This window comes from Amblyomma maculatum, chromosome 1, assembly GCF_055883805.1.
Source record: "Amblyomma maculatum isolate TAMU_Amacu chromosome 1, ASM5588380v1, whole genome shotgun sequence".
Lineage (NCBI taxonomy): Eukaryota > Metazoa > Arthropoda > Arachnida > Ixodida > Ixodidae > Amblyomma > Amblyomma maculatum.
Genome location: NC_139344.1, coordinates 483,982,950 through 483,996,646, shown reverse-complemented (window position 1 = coordinate 483,996,646; position 13,697 = coordinate 483,982,950). Strand labels below are relative to the sequence as shown.

At 44.8% G+C, this 13,697-nt stretch overlaps 1 long non-coding RNA gene across 8 annotated transcripts in view; it reads left to right on the top strand.

Moving 5' to 3' along the window:
• Positions 1–13,697, top strand: part of LOC146210123 (uncharacterized) — a 374,427-nt gene that overhangs the window by 356,472 nt on the left and 4,258 nt on the right. The window contains exons 1-4 of one of the 8 annotated variants that reach the window (XR_014708322.1): positions 513–3,145; positions 3,248–3,312; positions 4,214–4,353; positions 10,380–13,275. This is a non-coding gene — a long non-coding RNA (uncharacterized LOC146210123). Of the gene's footprint in view, positions 1–512; positions 3,146–3,247; positions 3,313–4,213; positions 13,276–13,697 lie in introns of those variants that run through there. The other 7 variants (XR_014708324.1, XR_014708321.1, XR_014708323.1 and 4 more) reach the window with 7 other exon arrangements.

The window sequence follows — 13,697 nt, the reverse complement described above, 5'->3', positions numbered from 1 at the left end:
CAGTATGTGACAAATAAGAACGGTAAGCGGACAGCATATAACCACGAACATTGCACGCAAAACTGGCAGCTAAAATTTGAACATGGCGGCACCTTCATTGGCATGCTTTGTCCACAACTAAAATATTTTCACAAACCGGGCACTAACCTTTCTATACCGAAGCCGCAGCAGATGTGCCAGGGTTGTTCATGGCGCGCACACCAGTCAGTTCGATCGCACCCGTCCGTGCAACAGGCACAGTCTCGTTTACTACAACAAAAGCCACGGCACCAAACCGCCGCCGCGGCACCGGCGGCATCCCCAAGCAGGGTGGGTGGCGGGCGATGAGCGGTGGCCCGCCGGCACGCCGTGCCCTCAACTAGGGACAATCCGACCTAGGGATTGCTAGGGATTCAGGGCGGCTGTCCAGCAAAAATCCAGGCAACACTGGCATTATTCATGGCGAGTTTTAGCCGCTCCCGTTTCTCCTGCTGCCACGCACGGAAACACGTCACACTCACGTGACCCGCGCATGATGACGTCAGTGGATGCGCGCTTCCGTTTAAAATGGCGCTCTGCAAGTGTTCAGCCGAGTAGCGTTTCATCTGTGTGATATTTGCTCGTCATAGCTTTAAAGGTGTTAATTTTGTTGCGGCGGTGTTAATTATTGCTATTGGTACGCATGAGCTATTTTGTGTTGTGAGTTGTGCGGTTAAGGCGAAGTGTTGCACGCGCGCAGCGAGAAGAACAGTCAATTGCTGCGTTCCTGTCTCGTGTAAGATACTACATATTTTGGCGACGAGGATGTTAGCTTAAACCAGGACCTCGGCGTGGACTGCTGGCCGTCTATCATGAGCTTTTCAGGTCTTCAGCCGCCTCCGCCCTTCCGTGGGAGTAATGGTGGCTGGCGTTCCACAACTACATGCTGGCGTCTGGTGCCTCCACTAGATACCTCCACACTTCTGCTAACCGGAGAGGGCTATCCTGCCAGCGAATTTTCTACACATTGTCGCCGTCGTCCACTTCAGCGCCTACCGCTGCTGCCTCACACTCCGGTGACGATGCTATCTTTATACTGGCGACGCATTACAAATATTCCGTAAATGTGATCGCCGCACGCCACCGTTTTCACTGCCGAGTACAAACTGCCGGAGAGATAGCATATGAGTACATCGCTGCCCTTCGCAGCCTTGTCGGCGACTGCGGTTTTGGGAGCTTCGCGGACATCATCAGGGACCAGCTGGTGAAGACCATTAGTCACTATTTCAGTAACCGCCATCTCCTTCTTGACTCTTTCGCGCTAGACAGTGCTAGCAAGCTTCCTGTGAAGCAAAGGAGCTGTCAGAAGAGGTCGCTCCAGTAGAGCGCGTGGGATGCGAGTGCACATCAGAACGGGTCCTTCAGGTCCCTTGCATCAAATGCAGTTGCCACGTATGTAAATCTTCATCTGCACTTCCGGAGTGTTCGTGCTATCGCTGCGGTTCTCCTGCCCACTTGGCGAACGACTCCACATGGCAAGCTCGCAAACGAAAGTGTCTTCGGTGCGGCGAAGTGGGCTATTTGGCATCTGTCTGCAAGTCGTCTGATCGTTCTAGTGAAGTGCAGAAAGTCGAAGATGATTCTTCCAGCAGTGCTGCTATTGTTCAGGTCTCTACTGTTCCTCTGCAACCTGTTGCTTTGCCAGGCAAGCTTTGGGATAAGCCTGCTATTGACATCGTGGGCCGTTTCGACCAAGCTCCTAGTAACTGTCGCTTTGCAATAACATTCATTGACTATTACAGTAAATGGCCAGAGGCTTCTTTCACAACTGCCACAGTTCAAGAATTGCTTCTAGGTACATTTGTTCACGAGGATTACCCTGAAGAAATAGTGTCGGATCACGGACCACAATTTTCATCCTCGGGGTATACGTAACTGCTACTCCTCAGTTTATGACCCTTAAGCCAATGGACTTGTAGGACAGTTTAATAGGGTTTTCAGGGCATATGCTCAGATGGCTCTTTGCGAGCGACGTGACCTACGTACCGCTATTATAACTGTGTCTACCACTGTGCGCCACATTCCACGACAGGAATCGCACTAGCCATCCTAGTTCATGGCCAGATGCCTCGCATAAGACTTAACGTTGTGTGCCTGCCCGGATCAGTGCTTCTCGACTGATCGTACAAGAGCGCTGAAGCTCTATTGCCAGTGGCTAGAGCAGAAGCAAGCCAAATATAAGCTTTATGCAGGCCAGCGGAGTGGAACCAAGCACTATGACTTTCAGATTGGCGACTACAGTTGAATCCCGCCACAACGAATACCGCCACAACGAAATTTCCGCGACAACGAATAATTTTTTATTCCCCGCGAGTATCCTATAAGAATTAATGGCCTAAATTTCTCTGCACAACGAACCATTTTTGCAGAGCGTTTCCGCTTCAACGAAATTTTCGCGTTCAAAATCGAAACCGAAACTAGTTTTATTGGCGAGAAGTCCAAGTCAAATCCAAAGCCACATTAAGCATGAAATCACCTGAACTTGCTGAGAGCCGGCTCCGTGAACTGCGCATGCGCGCCCAGGACCAAAGTGGAAAGGAGGATATGTTGCTCTTCTGGACGGATGTGACGTCAAATAGCTTTTAGTGCTTGTTTTTTTCTAGAAGTAAGCCTCAAACCCAGATGTTCACTGAGCCGCCCAAAGTATGGCCCAAAGGAAGGCTGGCGCGCTTTTCAGACAACGAGCATTTGCGCTTGGCGAGCCTTAGGCACCCTAGGTTGTCTTTCATGCGTCGGTCTGCTGCAGTTTGCGGGCCATCATCCCGGTAGATGCAAACTCGGTGAAATGCGGATTCAGTTCGTGGATTATAGCCTTAAATTCAAGGGCGCAGCCCTCGGTGCAATCCTACTGACTGCGGTGAGTCGTACATACATGCCCGCGAACTCTAAGTAAAGTATTTGTCGTCTTTCTGCCATCGCCTTCCTTGCAGCTTCTTTAACGAGATTTTGCACGGCAGCGCAAGCATGCGTTATCCTCAATTATTGACGTGGCGCTATCGCGCGACAGTCTCCGGGCGAAGGCGTAAGAAGACGAGACTGCGTAATGGCGTCCACGATCTCCTTTCATTGCACTTGGAACAACTTCCAGTCCTGAGTATTGGGACATATGAGGCGACTAAAAGATAACGTAAAACTATTTCTGAGTTCGCTTATATTTGTTCGCTTATATTTGTTTGGGTTGTTATAAACGCGCTGGTTTATAATCGGGGTTTTATTGCCTTCCTCGCAGCTTCAACCGATGGAGCGGCTCGGCCCATAGAAAATGTCTGGCTTCTTTCGGAAAACTGTTGGAAGGTAAGTGGCACTCATCTGTACAGACCATACGTGGTAGTGCTGCAATACATGAGTAATATCTGCGCACTGCTAAAAGGGGGGTTGCTGGCCAGCTGAGAGATAGCTTAAACGTAAGTAGGCCCTGTGCGGACTGAGCCTCGAAGTGCAACAAGCCTACTGCACAGCATGAAATGGCTACAAAAGTATGGTTATATACATGACCGAATTCATGTGCTTATTTTCTCAGACCTTCCACTGTCAAGTACTCTCACTTATTTCGGTGTATGCAGCAATGAGGGTGACTTCATTACTCCTCAGCTAGCATAGGTTCATGCCTGTGACAATATCTGTCCTTTTACTGCCGAAATAACTGCATTGGTGGAACTCACTGAGCTTGTTTATATAGATTTAACACTTTGGATGCATGTTGATACTGCAGAGTTCCCTAATATATATATCTTTTGCCTGCTCCAACATAAATAGTTGGCATTGCTTGGCTTCAAGCTGCTGCCAAGGCCATTGACAGCTTATTTGAAAAGAGAGCAATAATTAATCTGAGCTGGCATGTTTTGTGGGAGAGTGAGGCACCATTGAGAGTACCTCGTAATCCTGTCAAAGAGCTTGGCAGTTGCTGCTATAAGCACTCTCCATTGCAGTTCCATGCAAGCCGCAGCATATTGGGCACTTACTGCACAAGTGATTTAACTTAGGTTCTCTTTGTTGCTATTTCAGTGCTTTGTAAGTGTGCTAAATATTTGTATTTGTGCTAGCATTGACAGCCAGTCTCATTACTACCTTTTTCCTTCTGCAGCAGGCACTCTCACTTGCTTTACTCGAACCAAATTCTATTGTGAGTGAGTTTGCTGAATTTATGCAAAGTAAATGTAATTGCAGTATTGCTCTCATTTATTTACATCTGCAGAGGCAACGAATTCTTGGTGGCGACGAACGAGTTCCCTCCGCCAGTTCGATTACACCGCCACCTCAGTAGTGCAGTGAGCTGCGACTGGCGTGACCAAATGGATACTCTCACTGCTTCCACAGGTTTAGAGCGTGCTCCCAGTTAAGTTTAAAACACCTTGCTTGCAATGTATTTAATCTTGTGTAATATTGTCACCCTTGAATTTGCTGATATGCTATTATTTGAAAATCATTCTGGGTGGTTTGGAACACATGATTTGCAGTGGGGGGAGGTGGGAAGCACAAATGTGTGACTGCAATTTTTTGCCAGTCTAGCTTCTAGCCTTGCGAATTAAAGTAACAGATTAATACCTGAACAGGCCTGACATTTATTGGAGAGTTTGTCATATAGAAGGAAACTTGATCCCTTGTGGAGGTAACACAGCTGTGGTTCTCCGAGAAAATGTTATCCGTGTGTGATGGTGTCTAAAACATGGCATTGTCTTAGGTAACATGGCATGGAATCGGCCACTTCTTGTACTCTCTTGACAGCATCTATTGTACTATGTGCTAGGTGATATGCCTTCAGGAATAAGAGTAGATGGAGAATACCTCAGTAATCTGCAATTTGCTGATGACGTTGCCCTGAAGCAGTCAGGATGACGGGCAGTAATGTGAGCAGGTTGTACGTCATGCTGGTCATGGAGGAAGTAAAAAAGCCTTAGAAGCAATGCAAAGGGGGAAATCGGCTGGTATGGATAGGCAACTGCAGATCTTTGAAGAGTGGTAGGGAGATTGTGCTAGAAAAACTGCTTGCTTTTTATTTATTTATTTTATTTCAAGATACTGCAGACCAGTATTCCGGTCCTAGCAGGAGTGGCATACATATATACAGCGCACAAGAAACACAATAAATCATACGAAGCACCGACAAAACTAACAAACAGAGGCAATGTAATGACATGAAATGAGTTGTTTAACAGCCGGAGAGAAAAAGAAAAAAAAAAGGGAAAACATGAAAAACCTTTGTGCGACATCAAAGTAACAATACATGTCCTAAAAAACTCCGACCCTACTGTCAACCAAACAGATGTTGCTGTAGAGCCTGGTCAAAGTCTGGAGACTGAATTAAGCTTTCTGGGAGAGTGTTCCATTCAGAAATTGTCCTTGGATAAAAACTATGCATAAAGGATTTAGATTTTGCATAAATTGGCTGCAGTGAGTGACTGTGGTGATGACGTGTCCGCCTAGTGTTGGGAACTTTCACACACGGTGGAGGACTGAGGTTTATTTGGTTGTTTAAAATTTTATACAAAAAGAGTAAAAGAGTCATTTTCCTGCGAGTTTCTAGGAGCGGAATGTTGTTGGCAGTCATGAGGTTAGTAGGAGAGTCCGTTCTTTGATATTTATTAAAAATGAACCTCACCGCTTTTCTCTGTATTTGTTCAATTCGATAAATGTCTTTTTTAGTGTGAGGGTCCCAGATGATCGAAGCATACTCAAGTTTAGACCTGACGTATGTGGTGTAAGCCAGTAGTATAAGATTGGATGGAGCATCTTTGAGTTTACGTCTGATAAAACAAAGTTTCTTAAAAGCTGATGAACAAATATTTGAAATGGGAGCACTCCAGGAGAGATTATTGGTAATAGTAATGCCAAGATATTTATAACTAGAAACTTCGGAAATGAGACAGTTGTGTAAGCGATACTGAAATGAACTGAAATTCTTTTTACGAGTTATTCTAAGAAGCACCGTTTTTTGCGTGTTAAGTTCCATACACCAGTCTTTACACCTGTGTGTAGTGCCTCACGACCTCAAGCGTATTAAAATCTTGGAAGGATTCCAGCAGTACCATAATCTGTAAGAAATGGGCTGTCAAGCACTTGCAAACTTAAACTGATCGGGTTACTGTCCATTGCCTACAAGATAATAGAATTGGGAAAATCTTGGACTTTCTATCAGCTGAAAGAGCAGCTGGCTTTCGTAAGGGCTGCCATGTTTTTTAATGTGTCTGCCCTGCCGCTGTTGTGTGCTGGATTGTAGCCTACATCCACATCGGATAGGAGGCTGTGCAAACAAACTGCTATTTACAGAAGGGACATAATTTGAACTGCCCATATCATACAATGCAGCAGCAGTAGTGGAGCACACAAGAAGTGACTTATTGTAGAATGGTTGCTTTATTGCGGTAGCGTAAAAGGCGTCACCCTTGAGAAAAATCACAACCATGCCTTTGGCAGGTGACATGGCCATGCACTGATTGGTTGTCTGGTTCTGCGATGTCATGAGGCCACATGATATGGCCGAACTGGCTGGAGCTCATATTGTGGAAAAGCGCAACAGAGACAAAGAATCGAGAAAAGAGAGGACAATGCTATCTGGAGCTGCTAACTCAGGCAGCTCCTTTGAGGTGAGAGGGTGAGGTGGAATAGAACCCTCAGAGACCCTTGGATCCAGTATCAGACGTGCTACTCCACATTCATACAGCTTGGTTAAAACAGAGCTTTATACTCATGTTGGGTGGTCTTAGGCACAATGTGGTAGATTATGGTTGTATGCTGATGATTATGTGTGAGATAATACCAGCACAAATTAAGGGATTAGGGCTTATACCTTTCAGGACCGCTTTAAGCCAATCGTTCATATATGAATGATGGTTCTCACACACTGGCAGACGTCAATTTTCGTGTTTGGAACATGTAGCCCCATTTAGGCAGATAGTATGAAAAAAGTAATTATAGTAACTAGTTCACAGGGATGGAAAGGCACAGAATCTGTCACTTGTTTCTGTGGGCACCTGAACTGTGTCGTAAGGGAAGGGAGGAGGGAGTCAAAGTGGAAAGACAGAAATGGGTGCTGTAGTGGAGGTCTGTGGAGTAATTTTGACCACCTAGGGATCTTTAACGCGCGCTGACATCACATAGCACATGGGTGCCACTTCGTTTGCATTAAAAGCAGCCGCCAGCGTTCGGGTTCGGACATGGGTACTCCGGCACAGTAATCTAGCATCTTAACCACTGCACTACCGCAGTGAGGCTATTGTGACAACCATAGTTTCTGTTTGTGTGCAGCTTGTTTATTTTTTTATTTTCTTTTTTGTTCTTTCTGGCACAGTGTGACATTTAGAAAAATATTCGAAATAAAGAGGTCTTTGGCTCCATTCACACGATTCTGCTGCTTCTACTATAGTTTTCTTTTTATGAGAGCAGTAGCGAAGTCTCTTGAAGACAATTTTACTAGCTCTCAGTTCAGCTCAGATGATGAATCAGTCAAATGCCAGCCTCGAACTTCAGCTAGTGGCCAAGAAAAGCTTAGTTTCAATCTCTGATCACTCTTGGTTAGTTACACGTGCTCATTTTGTGTTCCCACTGTTCTGTTTCCGTTCGCTGGGTTTCAGCAGCAATGAAAGCTTGGTACACTTGATATGGCTTCTCCAGAACTTCAAGTGTGGAACTTTTCAAGCAAATCGAGTGGAGTTTGAACACCGAGCTCCTATTGCAGATTTTCAAATTTGATGGCAAACTCTCCCACCTTGTGGAAAACATATCACCAAATAATCCAGTCATAAATCGTGAAAGGTTTGGAAATGCCAATGCTATAAACTGTAAAATGAGTAGAGGAAGGCAGAGCTTAAAAATGGGTGTTTTCAGCAACTTAGCGATATTTCGGAGAGAACAGCACACCTTCAAAATGAACTTCAGAGCGTAAATTATTATTTCCTTGGCGGTTGGGCTTCGCTGCGTTTTTTTAGTGTGATTTGGAGAATAGGTACATGACACTCTCAACAACTGCTGCAGGAAATCAAGAATGACCACTGTTTCCGAACAGCACTATGAAAAAGAAGAAATCTGCCGATAGGTGCACCATATCTTTACTAGTAATAAAAGAGGCAGTGTAGCATATTTTTAGTATCCTGAATTATTTTTCTTGCTGTCTTATTTTGATATTCATGCCCCCTTTTCTTTCACTTCTTGGATTTTTTCTGCAAATTTTGGAGAAAAGTTTTTATGTTATGTATAAAGCCAAAACAAAAACATGGGCATTTATTTAATTGAGGATCAAAATACCTGCATTTTAGTATTATCTAATAGCAAGATTGTGTAAATATTTTATTTAATAAACAAATTACATGGTGCTGAAGGAGTTGAGGCAAAAAAAAAAAGACTTCTTCATTTTGAAGCTGTAGTTTAAGAAATGAGCATTTTTCTGCCTTTTGTATATCCTCAAGATTTTATTACAATTTCTTGTTTTTATATTCATGTTTGACAATACTTTGTGAATATTTTACCCAGTGCTGAGAATTTATCTTATGTATTATGCTTATATTCACAATATTCACGTGTTTAGAGGGCATTTAAATAGCTGTATTTTAATTGGCTCATGTGCATCATGTACAGAAAGTGTGATCAGAAATTGTCATCAAAAAACGTCCTTCATACTGGAACTTGCGTGTGAAGAGCTCTGGCAGGTGCGTGCTCTGTTGCCGCGTTGCAGAGAGGAGGAAAGGAGGCATCCTGGCTGTGCAAACCGCCGTGGAGAGGTGACAAAGAGGCTAATGGCAACCCCATGCATACTCGGGCCACTTATACACAGGACCTCGGAGGATGGGCGTGTGGTATTCGATCTGTCATTTGACGTGTGTAACTAGAAGGCTGCATTCCCTGCACCGTACCTATTAGTCACATATTCTAATTCTGGTGCCGGGTTGTGTTCGCCTTAGCGATCTTAGAGCTCTTACGCACTTCCTACATTTTTTTTTTTTTTTTGTAGGTTGCAGCAAAGTTCTTTAAACTCTTCATTTATAAAATAGCAAGGTGCATGTATGCGATCAAGGATCTTTGAGGGAAGCTGCAGACGGGAGCTGTTGACGCTACCATGCTATACTCTTAAAACAGATCTCAAGTGTCTCCTAAATTTTTATAACAAAACGAACATCCGCACAGTGTTTGCTGGAGATGCTTACAACCCTGCTGTCCTGTCCGAAGACAGGGGTACATGCATTACTGCCCGCCATATGCAAGGCCAGCCACAATTAAACATTCGTTACCAGAGTAACATGATTGCCTGGCTTTTTTGTGTGTTCACTTCCTTAGCATACTGTAGCATAGTCATAGTAGTGTGCACCTTTCCAATAAGTGGTCACAGGGTGACACCATATTACCTGCTGGACTGCTTTGTGCATTTGGTGCAAGCACAGTGGAAGCAGAGCCGGTTTGCAGCAGTCCAGAGAGGAGGAGCGAACAATATGGTGGCACCGAGTAACTTATTAGAAAGGTGTATATAGATTGCTTGTTCCTGCAAGATGCGAGTTAAACTGCTCTCATACAAACAGTTTCGATCCTCATTGAACTGGATCTACATTCAACTCATTGTAGATCGAGGTTGTCACACGGCAACTGTCAAGTGCAGTTGAGCTCGAGCCTGCTTGACTCAAGGTTGCTTCCTCAATTGCTCTCGAGATTTCAAGCACACTCAAAAGCGGTCATTGACAACCTCGTCATCAACGAGCTCTAAAACTTGAAAACGAATAAATGCAATAGAACTGCACATAATAACACATAAATGTATTAAAAGGCATGATAGAACATTCGTAGAATGGCTAATTTTATAATATTGACACCGTAGTCTACTGCCAGTGGAAGCTAAGGTGGCGTTCTCTTCGACTGCGTCAGCGTGGAAACTGTAGAGCGGAAGAGAAACTGCACTGTAGCACTTGACCGCTGGGAAGATAGGTTAGGTGACCTGAGGCGCCAAAAGCGGAATGCTGCTGTGCACACTGAAATCGTGCAATCATTACCCCAATCTTAAATTTCTTTTTGAGACTCATTGCGACTGACAGCAGACGACGAACCACGTAAGAAATTTCTCAATGCTCACTGAAAACGCCCGTGTAGCACCGGATGCTTCAATCCTTCTTGAAAGCCTGAATGCAGATTGAGTTCAATGAGGATCGGAAGTGTTTGTGTGACAGAGGGATTAGTGTAGTGCAGCTAAAGCTTTGTGTTAGCTGGTGTGCACAAGTTGGGTGGCCAAGCTATGTTAAATGGTATTACAATGCATATTTAGAAAACAAAACAGGGCACCCCAAACGGTTTATTCAACTTCTCAGATTATTTGGCATTACACACATTGTCTTGAAAGCAGTCCACAATATGGCCAGCACAACTTATGTCCTTGTTTATTTCAGATTGTTCATTTAAGAGAGCTTACATATTCAAGGGCTACTGACCAGGCTGACATTTTAACCAAGCCCGATAAGGCGTTGGACATGGTCTCTGCGAAATACTGCAGCGATGCACACACTGGAAAGCAACAAAATGCAAACCAAAGCTCTCATGGTCCTTTTCAGACAGCCAAACCTCCTCATCCTTTGCGCTTGCCATCGAACTTTGTCGATGAGGTACCAACAGATACTGCATCCATTGGTTTCTCTCTGACTGATGGGCGAGGGATGGCACTTGGTCTGCTGATGTCACACACTTTTTTGTCTTGCATTTCGTTTTCACTCATGCATACTCTCACACAAGAAAGAAGGCTTTTAGTTTCTTGCCCTTGTCTATGCATGCTTCAGAGTGTTCTGTGCACTGTGCTATTCATACACCAACGGCTGGACTCAAGTGGCAGCGGCGCGCACTTTCATACAGCCTGCGCATTCGCCGCAGATATAATGGCAGCTCTTCTAGGCAAGCAGTGCTCTCTTCCCCGTGAAGTGTGTGCAGGATTTACCCAACCCTGGTCACTCGCTTCTGTGGCGGCGCCCGGTGCGCACCTGCGTTCGCGCCTTCAAGCGTTCAAGTGTTCAGTTTACGGAGTGAGCGAAATACTTAGAGAAATTATGTAGTCTCAATTTTGTGTGCGCAAAAGCGGTGCAGTGTAGGCTTAGGCATCAGTACTATTTAGCACATTTTGATCGTAGTAATACTTTGTCTTATTTCTTACAGTGCGCAACATGTGCTAATTACCATCTGAATACAACAGTGATTTGGGTTATCAGTCTGCAGTAAGGCAAGTAGCAGCATACTATTGTAAGGTCAGTCCCATTATGCTGCACAAAAGCTGATTTTTTTCTTCCTGCTGTAACTTTGTTTCCTTCATGATATGAGGGGAACTGTCAAAAATGCATTGACATGGCTACAGAAGCACAGAATTTATCACATGAACATTTTTGGGCTCTCGGGCCTGTTCTGCCAGGCCTGTTAAAATTAGTGGCCGAGCAAGGAGGAGTACCTGTTTTGCCTACATGCATTATTTCAAATGATATGCCAGTGTGACGGCATCTTTTCGCTTTTGGGCACATTTCTGTCTGCTTCTGCACATGCACCAAAATTTCGGGCGCCTTCACGTGTCTGCAAGTCAGGCTGGTCGTTGACCTGTTTTAAGTTGTTAGTGCAAATTAAAAAAAAAGGGTAACCTGCTCTTATTGCACTTTTTGTGCACTTTGAACAGCGCATTCACTGTAACTGCTTTTCCTGTTCTGAGGCGTGCGCAACATCACCTCGAAATAACAGGAGACATTCATCACCATCCTCATATAAGGATAGTAGGAAAGCCTTCCGACCCTTGTCTTTGCCTGCCACCTATGTTGCTAAACTCTGCGGCTAGTTTGTAATGAAGCTAACTTCATGACAATAGTTAAGCATCTCGGCCGCAGTGTGCTTTTGGTATTTCCTTCGGTCCGGACCCATACGTATGTTTTCTGCCACACATTTGAACTTTATTTCCCCTGAACGACGTGCCCACGCCTGCAAGTTTGAAAAACTTGCCGTGTTTCCTTTCATCAATTTCCGAGTGATAGAGAACTCTGTTCCAATAATTTAGCTATATTTTATGCGAGTTTTTCCCTGGTTTTGGCTCTTCGGCAAGATGCTGATACACAGCCAGAGCCTGTAAGGATGGCTCATGGCCGGCACACCTATCATCTATACCTCTCAGTACAGCGGCAAAAATCACTGCAGGTCGCTCTGAACGCTCAAGTTTATGACATCTCGTTGGCAAGAATCACAACCGGGTGAAAGTGCAGGCTTGCAGCCGCAGGCTTGGCCAGCCTCCGCTTTTTTTTTTTCCAGCTTGTTGCACACCAAATGACGGCATCACTGAGTAGACGCGTCAATGCCACACAGTGCCACGATTTCGCAGCTGTAGTAGACAGGAAGCACCCTCCATGCGTAGGTCGTAAAGAGCGCACCGTCGCCACTCGAATCCAGCCATGGTACACCATGCATAACCATGAATACAGAAAACACAGAACATCCATACATGCACGGGCTTGGTTTCCTAAGAAAGGTCAGAGGCCTCGCACCTATGCTTCGGCCACCCATTGAGCTCAGCCTCTCCCCCTCCTCCTCCTTATTGGCATTGTAGCTGGATGAGCCAAAGCTCACTTCTCAACCTTCAAACTAAGGTCACAGGTGGTGCTTGGGTAGCAGAAAGCAAGAAAAAAAAAAATAAAGCTGCGGCGGTAGCTTTTTGATGGGAGGCAAAAAGCAAGGCACCAGTGTTTGTGCAATGTCAGTGCACCTTAAAGAAAGAACTCCAGGTGGTCGGAATTATCAGGGCCCTTCACTATGGCGTCTCTCATACCTGAGTCGTTTTTGGACGTTAAACCCCACAAACCAACCAGCAAGAAAAAAAAAAGAATGCCTGTAAAAGTCGGGGCCATAATGACTGCATTTGATGCGTTCTCGTAGCTGTTTTTACCCAGCACAGGGCAGCGTTTTCATTTTGTTGACCGAACCAACATGGCGGGCATAGTTTCTCAAAGCACTAAGAGATGGCGCTCCGCATTTCGCGTATTTAGGGAGCCTACATGTACAGCCCTACGCGTATTGTCTCTTGTGGAGGCTAGTCAACCAGGGAGGAGGGAGAGACTCTTTCGTGATGGAAGGGAAGGAGAGAAACATACCAGTTTTGATGGTTGTAGCTCTGTTATTAACGAGTCTGCTGCAAAAGTATTTTTGGCCATTGCGCATTCTGAAGGCGCTGCCTCATAGACAGCAGGTTTGAACACATTTTCGAATTTAGGGTGGTTCATAAACAAGTTCAGTTTATGGAATCGCACCTGAAAACGAAAGGAATGATTGAAGCAGGAGACATGATAGCACCTTAAAATAGAAACAAAAGGTGGATGGGTTTTAAGATGCTTTGCAGCTGTTTTCCACTTGCCCAAAGGCAGTGCATAGTTTTGGCCGGTGTGCAATGAGCAGTTGGGCGCATGGTTTTGCTGATGGCATGGCAGCTGCGTGCTGGTTGGTGACATTTTATACACAAGGTCTTGTAGACTTTGCGTCTAGTTGGAAAAAAAGAGGATTGTAGCAAATGAGCATTTATGCTGAAATAATTTTGTGAGCAGCTTCAATTAGCAGCCTTTTTTGAAAAATGGCTGCTTTCCATGAAAACATGGTATTAGATTTTTGCTTTTCTAGATGGGGTTTTAAATTTTGTTTTGATGGTTTCTTGCAATCTTTTGCTTGTTCTTCACGACAGATGTATTTACTTCATAGCTTGC